Consider the following 16,964-nt stretch of genomic DNA (forward strand, 5'->3'; position numbering starts at 1 on the left):
TGGGCTGTGCCCGGACGTACCGGCAACAGCCCCGACAGCCGCGCGTCCGTTTTGTCCCACCGGCACGCCGTGCAGCCCACAAACCTGCGTTTGCTCACGAGCCCGGGGCCGTACCTCGTTCTGCTCGTCCCTGCAGAGGTGCTGCGGTTAGGTGGACGCTACAGCCGGACACAGGCGATGTCCTCTTCAAAAAGGCTTCAGTGCTCCCAAACGCAAGCACGGTGCTCCTGACTGGCCGCGCAAACAAGCTCCGTGTGTCGGCTGGTTTAAGGTGTTGCTTTGAGAGATCCATTGCAACTTCATTTCAAAAGTGCTGAAGGACAGTCCGACAGCCAAGACTGAGTTTTACACATGCTAACGGCTGTATAACAGTAGCAGCCTGTGAAATCTATCGTGAGCACCAAAACTGGAGCTTTGACTAAAATCGTTCTGCCAAGTGCTCATTTCTTTATCTAGAACAAGTATACATGGTACCTGGACTCTAAATCCTATCAAGTGATTTCTCACTCCATATTTTTGTGTTATGAGATGTCAGTCATGCTTTTTTCAACATTTTCTGCTAAACAAAACAGTGCCATTATCTCTGCCAGTCCTCCGAAGACTGGTGGTTCTTAAAGAAAATCCACATACAGCCTGATCCATCATGGAGAAAAATGACCCTGTGATTAAGCCTGAAGAGGCAGTCTGAGAGCACTGGCTGACTGAGGCTTGAGGCTGTGTGGGAAGCAATGGTTTGGGATCATTTCCCTCCTTTTGCATGGTGGGAAACAGTCTGCTTTTGCAACTGGACTCATACCAGTGTCATTAACTGAGTCTATTTTTTTCTACAGTAACTTGAATTTTTGACTAATTATTCAGGTCTAAAGGGTTAGGAGAACAGAGGATGCACTGAGTATAAACTGGCTGTGTCTGCAAACTTGGAAAAATTACTTGTGTTTCACAGCACAGTGAAATACTGGCCAGTGTCTGTCCTTGCTTTCTCTAAAGCAGCACCAGAGAGGGTTGCATTTGGTTGTTCTTGAGCTCTTATGTGAATTTTAATATGTAGCTGCCCCAGCATTGTGGCTTCATGATGCTCAGCACCATGAGTGTGATGCCTGCACCAGAGCCCTGTTGCCACCCGACCAGGATGTGCCAGGAGAAAAGCTCAGTGCTGTCATGTTTCAGGTGCAGGGGCAGCAGCAGTGACTTGGCAGCCAGGGAAGGAAGTATTCCTTCAAATAGCCAGAGCACGTTTGTTCTGGAGTTGTTTTCTACTCCTGTTCTCCTGGCAAATGCTCTTCCTCTGCATTCTGGATGCTTAGCAGCAAGACCACCAGTACTGGCCAAGCAAATGCACACAAAGTGCCTGCCCACCAGGGCTTTACCTTCCTAAGGCACTGCCTTAGCATAAAGGAATTTATCCTCCTCCTGCTGCAAGTGAGATGACTGAGTAGAAGATGAAATCCCCTCTCAGTTAGCTTCTGCCCCCAGTGAGTGGGATGTGCTGATCTCTGAGCTGGTGGCTGCCATGCTTCACACAGCAAGCTGAGCCCCTGACTCCTGAGGGCAAGCAGTAGCCTAGATAGAGGAGTGAGCCTCTCCCAGGAGAAACAGCATGCCCCTGCACTGCAGGCTGCCCCGTGCCTATGTGCACTAACCACAGTGGAGTTAGAGTGAACCCCTTGTTTTGGCTGGGACATCTCCATATGCAACTTTATGGGGAATTAAAATTCTCTGGAACAGGGCCTGGCTTTTGTCTGATTCTGCAAACATGCAAAAGTTTCAGCATTGTATTTTAATAGCAATATTTATTTAAATCCTGATTCCAATGTTTATCTTTCCTAGTGCCTTGCTGCATGGAGGGTTGTACTGAAATTATCTGCACCAGTAAAGGAGTATGGGACTCTTCTGGGAAGGGAAGGTTTTAAAATCTGACTTTTAATGAAAATTATTCACTGTATAAAAGACAGTTCTTGATCTTTACTTTTCAAATTGCCATTCACTTTTAAGATCTTTTTTCTTAGGTGTTGTAAGGCTACTAGTTCAAGAATACCATGAAAATTGAAGTTTGTGTTCAGTGTGTGTTCACTGCACAGTTGCTTTTGAGCCCAGCAGAATACATATACGTATACATATACATATACCTATACATATACATATACATATACATATACATATACATATACATATACATATACATATACATATACATATACATATACATTTCTGTATATGTATACCTTGGATCAGATATGAAGCTTTTAATTATACAATGACAAAATGTCTGCCCCTGTAGTTAAGCAAATTTTCTTTTCTTCAAATCACATGTTTATATGCTCATGGACAAAAATGTTTGTCAGGCAAACAGTCATGAGTGGTGCAACTTCAAACCCTGCTGGCAAACCAGCTCTCCTGTCGCTTCTCTGTACAAAGTAGATTGAAGATAGAGATCAGGGAGAGGATCCACAGGGAGGAGCTCCAGTGGGAAGGCTGTTTCCCCTGCCTGAGCCCAGGGAGGACAGAGATCATAGGCATGTGAGCTCATGTGCTGCTGCAGGACCCACCAGAGACAACTGTGGGTCCTGCAAGGATTTCCTTGGCTCAAGGCTGGGTTCACATCCTGACCCCAGAACAGAAGTGCTAGTCCTCTTGGTCAGGAATCTGAGCTGAGCCCACCAGATGGGCACCGCTGGTTGTATCATGAAGGAATAGAAATAGGCTGCTCTTCTGATGCAAGGAACAGCATTTATTTTATGGGAAGTTCTGTAGTGGCAAGCTTCTAATTCATGTCTTTCTAGTTCTAGAGTAAGAACTGTTTGAGGCACACTGCGAAATGGAAATCTGTCACATTACAAGGTGAGCCACACTGGTTATAAATGGGGGAATGGTGCAGCCTTCTGGGAAGTGGTCTTTAAGCAAATCCCTTTCTGCAAAAGGATTAGTTAATAAGACGGGACATAGTCACCTTGTCTGGGCTATGCATTTTCTTGTTCTGTGCTCTCAAAACCCCAGTGCTGCTGCCAGAGCCCTGGCTGTGCTCCCATCAGTCTGTGCTGGGAATTGCAGGTTCTAAACTGTGACAGCCCAAGCCTCAGAGTATCCACTGAGAGGCACAACATGTCCTGTAAATTTCTCAAGCATTTTCTTCATGAGGCTGTCAAACTTACTGCTATCTTTTAAATGTCTGAAGAGGAATTTTAATTGCCAAATGAATCTTTCAAATATAAAAGCTATTGACAGAGAAGTCAAATTAGATCATCTTGCCTGCCACTGCCAAGGCACTGTTGTCCTCTGACGGGTATCTTCTGATAACTTTGCTAATTTATTTTCCATAAGTCAGGGCAGTGGGCAGATTCTTAATTTGAAAAACCTTACGTCTTCTGCTGGCAATCTTTTCTGCTGGTTCCCAGCTCCCAGATGCTTTGTGCAACATCATTCTATCTGCAATAAAAATAGAAAATGGTTTAGAAGAGTGAAGCATGTCCTGGATGGTGACATAATGCTGCCTGTGTCACTGGAAGTTGCTCATTACACCAGGAAGCATCTCAGGCTCCATAGCTGTGATATACATAGCTCCATACAATGATCATTAGACTCAGAGAATATTGTGTTATCTGAAGGAAAAAGACTGTTGACATTAGGTGGGATTTGACCCTTTCCTTCACCAGTGCTGAACAAGCCTGAGCCATGTCCTGAGTGAGGACATCTCCTTCCTTGATGTCAGATCCATACAGAATGGTTTTACACGGATTTTCCTGTGGGTCTGAAGGCAGCAGATCTTTGTCTGCATATGAAAATGATGTGACGTAATGACTGCATAACATTGTGAGCAGGATAAATGCACATCAGCTTTCGTAGCCTGTTTTCTTTGAAGGTCTGTGAGTTCAGCTGGAGAAGCAGCAAGACAGTGGTAGTAGCAGTTTAATCAGTTTAACACTGATTTCTTCTGATTCCTGCAGGATTTGATAAAACTGCATCCCTTTATTACATTCATGATAAGTTGCAATGAAGAAGTAAGTCCTAGTTGTCTTGTTTCATGCAAAGTTAGAGCTGCCCTCTCATACTCTGCAGTCGTAATTTACAAGTGTGTCCTGTTTTTGGACAGATAAACAGGGTTGTTCTACTATCATTCCTGCAGCAATGTCAGGCAGCCCCCAGCCCTGCCTTTCATGTGCCTCAGGAAAAGTCAGGCTAAGTACAAATACAAAAGAAACTGTGGAAGAGCCAAGAAAATCTGGTTGTCCCACTTACATTTAGATTCTGAGGTCAGAGATGGGTGGGCTCTTTTGTTCACCCAGAAATGGCATGTTTATGAAGGGCAGGTGACTGATGAGCCTATCTCAATCATCTGGGGAGGGCCAGTGTCTGATGCCTCCAGCACCACACTCCAGTTTCTAAACTTTCAGACATAGGCCTCTTAGAAGATGAGACAGACCTTTGTGATCCTCCAGGCTGCTCTGCATATCAGTTCCTGGGGAACTGCTGTGTGCAGGGTGTTGTCCTTGGTGAAATCCTTTACCAAAGCCAAATCACTGCAGAGTCAGAAAGGCAAAACATTTGACTCAGTCAAAACTTCAGTATTTCATGCCAAAACCACAGGGAGAGTGGGTTAATAGTGTGGTAATTTCTACTGCAGAATGCTATTGTTTTGTTGGAGGGAGTAATTTCAAGCAACACACACAGCCTGACTTCAGCATGCTGTCAGTCTGTCATACTAACAGAAACCACAAATCTGATAAGCAGCTGGAAGTTATAATCTTCTGTGCTTGGTTACTCCAAGAATATTTCTGAAATGCAGTAATACTTTTTGCTCCCAGATTTGTTTAGTGCTCAGCAAAACCCTATGGAAAATTCCAGTATTTCAACACATGGGGTATTTTTTTCCTCCTGAAATAAGCTGCTAGTCAAAATGTTAAGAAATAGTAATTGTCGAAAAATAGTTCTGAAAATTTTTCTGTGGGAAATCTGGACTGTCTTTCTCCCTCACCAGGTCCTCCAAGGAAGGACTACTGTTTTCACAGTGTCGAAGGACTTCCATGGCACTGCAGGCCTTGCAGTCAGATGCAAACTGAGTCACTCAGTTACAAATTTGTTGGGGATAGAAGGCATCAATGATAAGTAATGTTTTCAAGAGGGTCAGAAGCACAGATCTGGTATTAGTATGAAACCCCAGATATTCCAACCTGGCTAGAGTCTGCTGGGCCCACCTGAACTAAAAAGGAAGAATGGGTGGTGACCCTGGAGGTTCTGCAGCTCAGGCGAGCTCCAGGCCACCTTCTATTAAAGATGGAGCAACCCAGAGATGTAACTCCAGATTTCTAGGATCAGCCAATTAAACTTCCAGACATTTGTTGTTCACGTGTCAATGGGTACCTTTGGGATCACAGTTTCAGGAATGGTGAGATTTTTGCCACTCTAACAGTTGTCTGGCTTGGCGCAGGGTGGACCGTTAGGGCCTGGATGAGATGGATTTATGTAAGAAAACACACATTCTGTATAAATTAGAAGCCCAGAATATTCTGCCAGACGTGTGCCACGAGATTCACTTCAAGAGCAGTCAGCCCACTTCCTCCAAATTCATGTTCTGCCTCTCAAAATCAATCTCTTTCCACCTGGTCCTGTTTGTTCCTTGCTTTTTGTATGGCATCATCCTAAACTGTGAAGTCTGGTTTGTTTGGTCTCACTCTGTGTTTGGCCTCTGTTGTGATGGCAAATGCTGACTTGCTTCCAAGCATATCTGCTGTTGTGACTCCCTCTCATTCCAGCTTTTCTTAGGGATCACCAGCTACTCTCCTCTGTGCCTGCTTTTATTCCCAGAAATGACTTGGAGGACTAAGCTGAGATTTCCTTGTTTCCATGGTGTTGCACTTGACCTAATCAAGCATTGCAGTCCTAAACTGTCCTTGCCTTCAACCTCTCCCTCCTTCAACCTGTGGCTTCAGGGAAGCACACTGGTGCAAAAACAGGTGGTGTATCTAGAGATAATTAGTGATTATGTGCCAGTGATTACAAGCCTATAACAGGTAATTAGATGTCAGCAGAGTAGAATTACTGGATTTAAAGGTACTATGTTTGCTTGTTTGTTTATATGGTTCCTTGTGACTGTGAGGAAGCAAGCAGTCAAATATACTTTAGCCAGGCTGGTGAAGGAAACAGAGCTGCCACTTGTGCATTTTTTTATCATGGCCCTGCACACCCTGGTATAATGCATGAAAGAAGTTCTCTAACTACCACAGGAACTAGGCTGTGACTGAAGATCCTGGTCTGCTTACCTGACAGCCCATTTGCTGCTGCTTTGGAGGAAAAATGTATTCTGTAAACTGGAGTGATTGATGCCATGCAGGAGCTAGAACCTGTACTTGCCATGGCTGGGACCACTTGTTAATTTTTCACTTAATTTTCATACCTCCAACTGATCTAGTTATGTTAGAAACTGTGTTCAGTCTGTATTCACTGTCCCACCAAATTATCCTGTGGAATCACTGTTAAATTATCCTATCATTACGGACGTGTGGGCTATCCCTTCCACACAGACATTAAAATAGATATAAATAGATAATGCCCATCTATGTTGCTCACTAAGTATGTCCTAGTGAAAAGCAAGCACAGCTTAGAGTCCCCTTTTTTCAGGGAATAGAAGAAAAAGGCTTCTGTACTACCAAAATCCATCACCCAAACACAGCCTGCCCTCCACTCCTTTGTAAGACCACTCTTTTGCAAGCAGGCTTGGAATTGATTGTTCCCTCAACTCTTTTTCAGCTGCTCATGTGAAACTCAAGACTCTGCCTGAAGGCCAGAACCCAATCTCAGCTGCATCAAATACACCTGGAAGAAATCATATGAAAAAGGGGGATTTAACCCAAATTAAAGCCTGCTACCTCAAGGTCAATATCAGCCTGTGACAGACCCAAAGGTTGAGAAGAGTAGGTTGTGCTGGTTTCAGACCACCCTTCATTGCTATTTCCCAAGGAAATCCTCACCTTACCTTGTGGGATTACCATGTTGCACAGACATTAAATTAAAATCAAGGTTTTATCTGTATGCTCATACCCACTTTTGCTCCTTGCTTTTCCTAATTTCCTAACTTCTGGCTTGGTTCTTTCATCTCAGCTGCTTATTATTTCTAAACCAATGGACTGTGAGTGCCACACTCTGGGCAGACAGTGTGGCTGAGATGACTCATCAGACTACAGGCTGTCTAATAGGGAATTGTGCACCACAAAATTCCATTGTACTGAGTGTCACTGCTTTATGAATTTTACTAAGCATGAAAAAATAAAGACCAAAGAGAGAGAGTGAACAGATAGTGAGCCACATGCTTTCTTGATGGAGAGGCTGGAACCCAAGGTCAAATTGCAGCATTTTGATGTTGGTTCTTTCCAGAGCATGGGTGAGCTATCAGCATCAATTGCTGCGAACTTTCAAAATACTTTCAAAAGTAAGGTGTTATGGATTGAGAAATTATGAAAGGCTGTTTGTTAGTAATTTCCCTAGGAAAGCATATGAATGTTGCGTCTGTTATGATAAGCTTTGAATGCCTGAGACTGTAATCAGTCTGCACCCCAGATGTGTTAATGCCTTACCTGAAATGCAACTTTTATGCATCTATAAAACATATATAATTTTAAGAATTTCAGACCCGTAACTGCCAAAATAATCACTCACATTCTGTGAAACTAAAATCCTTTTCCCTTTCCCTGTACTTGTTCCATTGATATGAAGTAAGAGATTTCTCTTGGTAGAACATTGCTAAGAACATGGCAGGTTACTTATGCACTGTGACCCTTCTGATTCACTGTTAGTAATTTACCTTTCAATTATTTTTATGTATATGTTGATACAGATGTGAATGATGACCTGCAAGATCTCTCCCTTGGCAGAAGTGCCTCTCATAAATGGTAAATGGTAAATGTTAGTCTATAATTAGGGAGTCTGTAATCCATAGATTAGTGGCTCCATGCCCTAAAGTCTCCATCTGTTGTACACACTGAAATCATTTTATCTCTAGTCTCAGTCCTGTTTCAGGCTTCTAAAATGGTTTTCACAGGATTTTCTTTGTTGTGCAAAACAGCTTGTTCATGGCTGTCACTTGCTGACCAGGCCCTGGAGCAGATGTAGTACAATGGCCTCTTGTCAGTGTAGGACAAGCTATGGGATGCATCTCTGCCCAAGCAGGAACAGGGCTTTGAAATGTTCAGACTTAGCCCTGCTCAACACAAAGCAGATGGCACATTGCCAGTTATTAGGGCTTTTACTATGTTTAGACAATATCCCAAACAATGGAAAACTGTTGTCATCCAAAGGGGCTATAGAGACAATGCAGAGACCTTCTAATGCATAGCCAGACTTCACTCTAGCCATGAGCACTCACCGTGCCTACTGTGGCAGAAGGACAGTCTGGGACAGGGCTTAGACCCAATATATGGTGCAAAGTACTTGTCGTTGTGATAAAAGGATCCCTTGGATGGCCATGCTTCCATGTGTACATGGGAGATGGCAAAATCAGACATGACATAACAGATGTTATAACACCCAGGCTTACCATTCTGAGGTGTATCTGTACAGGATGCAAGGTTGTCCTGCACTGTATATTCATTCCATCAACAAAATACTCCTGGTTTACTCCAGCAGGTGCTCAGGCTGAGACTTCATGCAGGAGCTTTTGTACACCCCTACAGATCCAACTCCCATTACCAGCACTTTCCCTGAAATACATTCCTAGTTTTATTAGAGATTTTTAGAAAACCGAATGCCTCCTGATCAGGTCACTGAGCAACTATGTTACACATCATTTGATGTGAGGGATGTTTGTACAGGCAAATAAGCTGCACCCCACAACCTTATCCAGAGAGGATCCACAAAGTCCTTCTGAGCTGAGCTCATCCCACAGGCCCTGTACCACACATCTATTTTATATTGCATATCTATTATCTTTAATTCTAAATTAGTGTATTTTAATATTAAATGCCCCTTCTTCATTTTTTTTCCAGTCAAAGGAAACAAGACTGCTTGGCTCAAGTTCTTTGCTTCACTCATTATTTGAAGATTATTGAGCAAGGGAAATGAACATTTGAACAGTCTAATAGTAGAGAACTGAATCTGGATCCAAATTTCTGTGTTTCAGACCCATTTAATGTGTTTCAGTCTTCTTAGAGCACTTAAAGATACGAACTGTAGTTACTGGGGTCTGGATCTTGGGCAAGATAATGTTTGGGATTTTTTTAGTAAAGAGTATGTTAAGGGGCTATTCTGTAACAATCTCATATTCTTTAGCTTAGATTTCTTGAGTGTAAAAAGGATGAGATAGGTATAAATACATGGCTACAAGTTTGCATTTCCAAATGTGCTTTCCATTTCTAAGTTTTCCTTGACAATTTTCTTCCCAAAGGGCTGTTTGGCAGCACACACAGTTCCCTGTGCCCTCGGACTGGAGGTGCCGAGCATTTTTTCTCTGTGACATCAACAGCCACGAAGGGCCGCTGTGCACTGCTGACCCACTCCTCAAAATGAAATGATTCTATGATTTTAAATTCATTTTAGGCAGAGAAATTGCAAAGATTTGATGGGGAGGGAGGCGATTGCAGAGTCTGAGCCTGTTAAGGGCCGAAGGTGCGGCGCAGACCCCTCAGTGAAACAGAAGCGGGAGCCAGCCGCGGCCCTATAGCCGGTCACCGCCGGTACGGCTCTGGCTTACGGTCACTTCCCTGCGCTTTTACCGACACTTTTCCAAGCCATTGGCCGCCCTCTACGCGCGCGGCCCGGTGTCCCCGCGCTGCCCTCTGGCGGCACGGGCGGAGAGCGGCACCGGCTCCGCCCCGACCCCAGCCCCGCCCCGAACCCAACCCCAACCGCGGCCCCGCCCCGAACCCAACCCCAGCCCCGCCCCAGCCCAGGCCCCGCCCCCGCCCCGCCGCGACCCCGGCCCAGCTGGAGGCAGCGAGAGGCGGCTTTTTTATTTCAAACTGCGGCAAGAGCCTTCAAGAACTCCCAGACTGTGCGCCGCGGACTCCAGACAGGCAGCAGCTTGCTGTTGTTTTGGTTTCTGCACAAACAGCAATAAATCCAGCCTTGGTCCCCGCGGGACCGCTACCTGCCCTCTCTCCCTAGTGATCGCGCCAGGACCTTGCTCACTCTTTAATCGGTGTACTCCCCAGCCCAATGTACCCCCGCCCCTTGCTCTGTCACAGCCCTCCACGCCCCAGCATGTGCCTCCGTGGCTCAGCTTGAACGTGATTCCTCTGAACAGACTCCAGATATGCTATTTCCGTGAATGTACAGTGGGTTTTTTTTTTAGAAAATTCTGCTTTTTAAATTTTTTATACAAACTAAAACACCAGAGGTCATTGAATCCTATATTAAATACATAAATTAAAAAATAACCATTCATAAAACTTTACATACAATAAGGATTCTCTCCTACACATTAATACATATAGTACAGGTACATGTCCAGTGTTTATCAAAGGGTCATTCTGCCAAGTCATTTACAATTTTTTTCTGGAATAGACACCAAAAAAATCTGGAACAAAAAGTATATATAAAACCACAGAGGTGCTGACTTGAGAGAGGGCAGGGGAAGAGAAAACCCTTTGGACACCAGCAGCTGTGTGTTTGTTCTCTGAGCCCTACTCATGTCAGCAGAGTCTGGCCTGGGCAGCCCTCGTTGGATGCCATAGAACTGAAAGCTTTGGGTTTCAGAGGACGTTTCCCACAGAGATGATGGTAGGGGATTGGAAGATGAAGAACATCTTAAAAAAAATTCTCCATTGTCCTCCAGGCACATCAGTAAGAGAGAATGGAGCTGTGAGCCAGGCTGGTAACACTGCAAGAAGTACTATTTCCTTACTGCAACCCCAATTGCTTGAATTTATCTCATGTAACCAGGTCCTCATCTGAAGTGCTTAAATTCAAAAAATAAGTCTTCAAAATCTCCCACTTTGGTCATTGGAAAAAAAAAGAGCAGCAAAACAAATTGCCAGCACACTGATTTCTAGTGCCTTCTGTGGCTCACCTCCTGCTTTGGCGGGATGGATAGCCTGGAGCATTGCTGCTCCTGAACAGCCTTGAAGGGATGTATGGGAGGGATCCAGGGCTGTAGTTGCTGTCCTCAAACGCTGCAGTGAATTGATTTTTATTTTTCTTGTTTGTTTTGGGGAGGGGAGGTTGGTGACTAATCTGAGGGAGGATTCTCAATCCTTTGGTTCAATGAATGTCAGGAACAGCAGAAAGCACAGGATTAACAGTCCAAGGACAGAGAAGGGTCCAGAAAAAAAGAATCAAAAAACTAGTTTCCCATGAGATGTGAAACTAAACCTGGAGGAGTGTACCAGCTGTGGCAGCTAAACAATCTTGATTCAGTTCCCCATGCCTAGATTGAAGCATACTTTGATAAGTTATAGCAATAATTTCTATATACAATATGGAATAGGTAAATATATGCATATATATGTATATATATGTATATATATGTACATATACATATAAATACATATATATATACACATGAATCTCATTTTGATCTAGCTGATAGCAGAAAGTTTGTATTAACTCATATCAGCAAGTGTGTTTTAGGCATAATATGTGTTACGCTGGAATGAGAGTAAAGCAGAGGTGGTTCGGCTCCCTGGAGGGAAGAATAATCTTTGAAAAGTTTGCAGACCCAGGTCTGCTGTGATCAGACTATGAGTCTCCAACCCACCCTGAGCCCTTGGGAATGCAACACCTGCATGCACATGTATACGCACACAGGAGTAAGGGAGGACAAACTAGACAAAAAAGAGAAATTAAATAAGATAGCTCAGGGAGTCTAAATGATTAAGCCTGCCACAAAACCAGTCAGGTATGTTGTGAAACTGTATTTATATCTGTGCCTTAAACCTTCTGTATGATTGCCTGAAATAAATATTTCTAGGGTTTTTTTAAAACCAAACCAGCGGTGGAAGTTACTGCACCATCACTGAAACCAACTGCTGCTCGTTCTTCTGCAAGAACTCTGTGCTTTAACTGCCAGCTCTAACACTGAGGAAAGCAGCCTAAAGGTGTGAAATTGCCTGATACTACAACAGAGGTGAAAAGAGTCAGATGGAAAGAAGGAATAACCAGAGAGAAAGCCCCCTCTTTGTAGCTAACAAGCTGTTTTTATGCTTCTCAGTGATCTCCAGCTGTCACCACTCTTCCAGGGCCTGACCCAAGCGCTTCAGGACTGAACTGCTAGCGTGCGGAAAGTACATGTACATTTGGGTCAACCTTATCCACAGACTCTTCTGCTAGGGAAAAGGAATTTGAACAAAAAGTATGCAATGTGTCTGCAGTCACATAACGTATCTACATACAAGCATATTTCTTTAAAAAATGAATGAGCAAACATACAGCTTGGTGCCAGAACTCAGTAAACCCCTTGGCTGAACCAGAGTGTTTCAAGAAGATGTGGTAATTATATAATTTAAATTAATTTTAAGGAGCAGGATAAAAAAATCACTTGCTAATAACTTCTAATCTTTGATGGAAGGCTTAACACTATCTCCTGGCACTCAAGAAATAAGGATTTTAGCAGTCTTTGTGGAGAAACTGAGCCCAGAATTGCAATGCAGCTGGGCAAATGGATATTACTGATTAAGAGCTTTTCTGGCAAAAAAAAAAAAAGTATCTGTGAGGGGCAGGCATCCTTGATACTAGAGGAACTTCCTCCCTCCTATGGCTAAGAAACTGCTTTTGCTGTGCTGAGTTGCTCTGGCAAGTGACCTCACTGCTTTGTGCCTCAGCTGCTTCGTCTGTAAAAGTAAACAGGCAATCAAATGAGAAGCTCTTTGAAAAACACTTTAAGAAGCTTCCGATGTGCGTTAAAATGCTGGTACATGTGATCCCTGCTTTGAAGGTGTAAGTAATGCACAAGCTGTATTCTGGCCCTTAATTTTCTAGTTTGTAGTACAGAAATCCATTTCCTCCAGTTAAAATTAAGGCTCCATGACAGAAGAAAAAGCCTTGCCACAGGAACCCCAAGTCTGAACAGGCAGGACTCCAGTCCCTGGGAAATGAAACCAGAGGCACTGAGAAGTGCACTGTCAGCCCATCAGTGAGAAAGGGAGGGTGGGTGCAGCTGCTGCACTGCTTCCCTTCAGCACAGGACCTTCACAGGGATTGCTGCAGGCATTATGCTCCTTAGGGACATTTCTGAAAGAGTATTGGGGTGCATGGACCTATGACCTCAGGGAGGCACCACAGCTGGGTTCCAGGCTTTGTGATTATAGAGGTTAAGTCATGCTTTGAAATGAAAACTACTTTTCGTTACTCTTAACTGTGGAAAAATCTAAGAAGACTAGCAATATTTCTTATTTGTAATAAGGCTGTGTTCACAAAGTCTTTCCCCATTTTTGGTCTATGTATCATTAATCAGGAAGCCAACTAACAAAGTCAGTTGACAAGCTAAACCAAAACATTTTTTCCAAGTTGGGACAAAACAGTTGGAAACTGATGCTTTGTGAATCATATCACATGGATAAGGGGATTAGCTTTCCTCCCTGCCCTGTCCTCCAATATTTTTCTTTCACAGAAGCTACTGTGTAGGTCCAATTCAGTGATCCTCAGTGGTTATGTTACAGTGAAACCAAGTATAGTCATTATTATCTCGATGGCAATCTTTAAATAGTATGAAAAGTATCTGGTAATAGACAATTATTCATGGAGGGATCGTGAAGAGAGGTAAGGCTTCAGCTGCACTGGAAACCCTCCTTATGCCAGACACCCTCTTCTTCCATTCCTTGGCCAAGGCAGATGGTGCTGTGTTACAATCTCAAGCACAAAACATGGTGACCTATCCTGCCCATAATGCAATAATTCAGAATGTTGGTTTTTTTTCCCTTTCTTCCTTCCACTTTGCAGCTGTCATTTGTTCCTGAGGTTAAAACCAAAGAGGGAGAGCAGGAGTCCCTGCAGCGAGAAAGCCACACACTTCAAATTGAGCACTTTGTTGTCAGCATCTCTTGAGTTTCTCCTCCTCTGAGCTGTTCATTTTTAATCCATTTGTCAGATGACAGGGTGACATTTAAATTATTGTCCTGCACAGCAGGAATACATTTTTCTACTGTAACTTTGGTTCCATGCCCAAGACACACTGACTTGATCAGCTGAAAGTGGTTCCTTCCCTTTAAGTTCTTCCTAGGTGATGTAGGTTGTCAGTTTATTTTTCTTCCCCTTTTGTAAATTCAACATACAGGATTTCATTAGATGCAGCATATATCATAGCTTTAGACAAGAACTGTCAGGTAACAAATTTTGAGTGATGGCTTTAAAATACAAGGTGATTGCAGTCTTGGCTACAGGTTGTTAATTTTTATACTTCTGAAAATAGGTGTAAACAATATTCTCTTCATTGAGGGGTGGAAGCATTTGCCTTTATAACAACTTTTCTGTGTGGTCGGGCACTCTAGAAGTTAAGAAAAAAAAAAGAGAACATCTGTATCAGATTATCAGAAAAAGCGTAAATTTTGTAAATTCCTCTACCTACCTATCCCAACTTTGCCAAGTTACAATCTATCAATCTTTCAGGAAGCTGAAAAGGTCAGTTCTTACAGCTATCATTGTGAAACTGGTTTTGTCTGTATGAAAAGCATTTGTGAGAATTCTTTGTATTTTGCTAAGCTTCTCCATGTAAACTCCACAAAGTGCAACCCTGTGGTGCATAAAAGTCCCCGTGGCCATCTTCACATGAGTAGTATGCATAAGTTTCCATGACTCTTGAACCAAAGCTGACTAAAATTCATCCCTAACAAGAGCCACGGCAGCAGGCAATGTCCTGGGGTGTCAGAGCAAGCCTGGAATTTTGGCTAATGCAGCACTGAGACAAAAAGAAACTGCTGCTGTTCTGAGAAAGCCTACCCTATGGAAAATAACTGGTTCTCAGGTTTGAGACCAGGAAAAAAAAGGCATATTTAGTCTTTGTTATCTCAGCATTCAAGCCTACAGAGTAAAACTGACTGGGTGCAAAATCCACACAGACTATACTTCCTTATGTGATCACAAATAAGTGAATACTTATGTTCACAAGCACAGAGAAAATGCAGGCAGGAAAATCCCACATAAACAGGAATTAGAGAGCTTCTGGTCTGGCTACTGTACATGCTGCACATGGTTTCCTTTATTTGCACATTCTTGTCCCTTGTAATTTCAGTACAGCAGTGAGTCCTGCGTTCACTCTGGGTGAGAAGGAAACCAGAAAGTATCACCTGTGACCACACTGTGGGTTTCCCTCTGCTGGTTAAAAAAATCAGCAAAGGATAAACTGCACCAAGGCATGAACAAAACTAAAGACTTTCCACCATCAAGTGGCTCCCTAGGATCACCTGGGCTTTTTGTTTCATTTTTATCAGATTTCTTTGAAGTCCCTTATGATAAGGCTAAGACAGTTCACTTGCATCCACTGGAAGTAAAGCAATTTTGCGATATATATAGTATATTATATATATGACAATATATATAGCTCAATAGTTGTAAGAAGAAATGCTGATGGCACACTCCCCATGCCAAGCTCACATTTGCTGAATTAAATCACCTGGGTAGGCAGGTGATTTTTAATGCAAATGGGCAACACAAATCAATGTTAGTTATTCTTTCCAATTCCATGTATTCCAGCCTCGGAAAATATGACTTTGCTAAAATCCCTCTCCATTTTGCCAACACCATTCCCAAGCTGCTTGTGTCTGGAGACTTCCCCTCAGGTATTGATGGGAGAGGATCCCACAGAGGAAAATGCAGGGGTGAAGGCAGGGAATGAGGAGCTTACCATTACCTTGTTTTTGAGGAACTGCTACAAGACTTGCTGCTTTGCACCTGTGGAGTGACTGGCCTTGGTAAAACACTCTACAGCTATCATGTGTGCTGTGATGCTGGGTCTGCTGCAGCTGTCTTTACAGTTCAAGGAAGTTCACAGCAGTGCAGATCCTCTGGAAAAGCATTGAGTTTATGTATTTCCCCCCCCCCCCCCCACACACACCTCACCCCTAAGATTTTTCCACTTTCATAGTCAATGTTGATTCTCTAAATCATTTTATCTCCACCACTGTCACAGCTCCTTCTTCTGTCACTCAGCTCATCGTAATCTGTCTTGCTGATCCCTACCCGATATTCATAAAGCCAAATATGCAAAAGTAGAATGGGAAAGGCCAAAGAATCCTTAATCTCCTCGGTGGTCCTAGGAGTGCCACAACTTTCTGGCTTTCTGGGGCTGTAAACCACATTTCAGCTCCTGCTGATGCTTCTCATCCTCTCTATGGAGAACTGGACCCCTGTGTGCTCCAGGGACCAGCCATTATGGACCAACAGTGAATTCAACGAGTGAAACTCATCTTGGCATTGCAGTTAGAGCAGCCTTCCTGGGCTCAACAAAGTGATCCTGAAGGGATTTAAACCTGCTAAACCTTAGATGTTATGTAAAACAAGAGGAAAACCCATTGAAGGAGATTGGGCCAGAATGGGAGGGTGGAGGGTGGGGAGGGAAGTGAAGTCCTGACACAGTCCCTGAGGGATCCATGTAAATTCCCCTGCAATGACATCAGTGAATTGTGCAGCTGGGATGGTCATGTCAGCCCTAAAGACAGCACAGAAATGTTTATGTTGTTTTGACTATTAGTCCTGTTCAAGGAACACGACAACGAGGTGTGCACCAGCTCAGTGGAGAGAGAGAGAGAGAGAGCGAGCTGAGCAGAATCCAGCAGCCCATGGAGGCAGGTTGTCTGCAAGTGAAAAACAGCAAACCTCCTAGAACTCAGGAAAAATACGGAGCACCTTAAGCATTTCATTAGCTTTTCTAACCAGCCAATACCTGCCCTCAAATTAGGCTAAAAGGATGAAAGTGTTATCAGCAAATGGTATTAGGAGATTGGTATTGGTGAAACTAGGACATATAAGCTTCTCACCAATTCTGTAGCTGTACTAGACGAGGCCAATGCGCACTAGAAAACCAATGTCATACCCACACTGGTGGAAAA

Source organism: Cinclus cinclus, chromosome 14 (assembly GCF_963662255.1).
Source record: "Cinclus cinclus chromosome 14, bCinCin1.1, whole genome shotgun sequence".
Taxonomy (NCBI): Eukaryota; Metazoa; Chordata; class Aves; order Passeriformes; family Cinclidae; genus Cinclus; species Cinclus cinclus.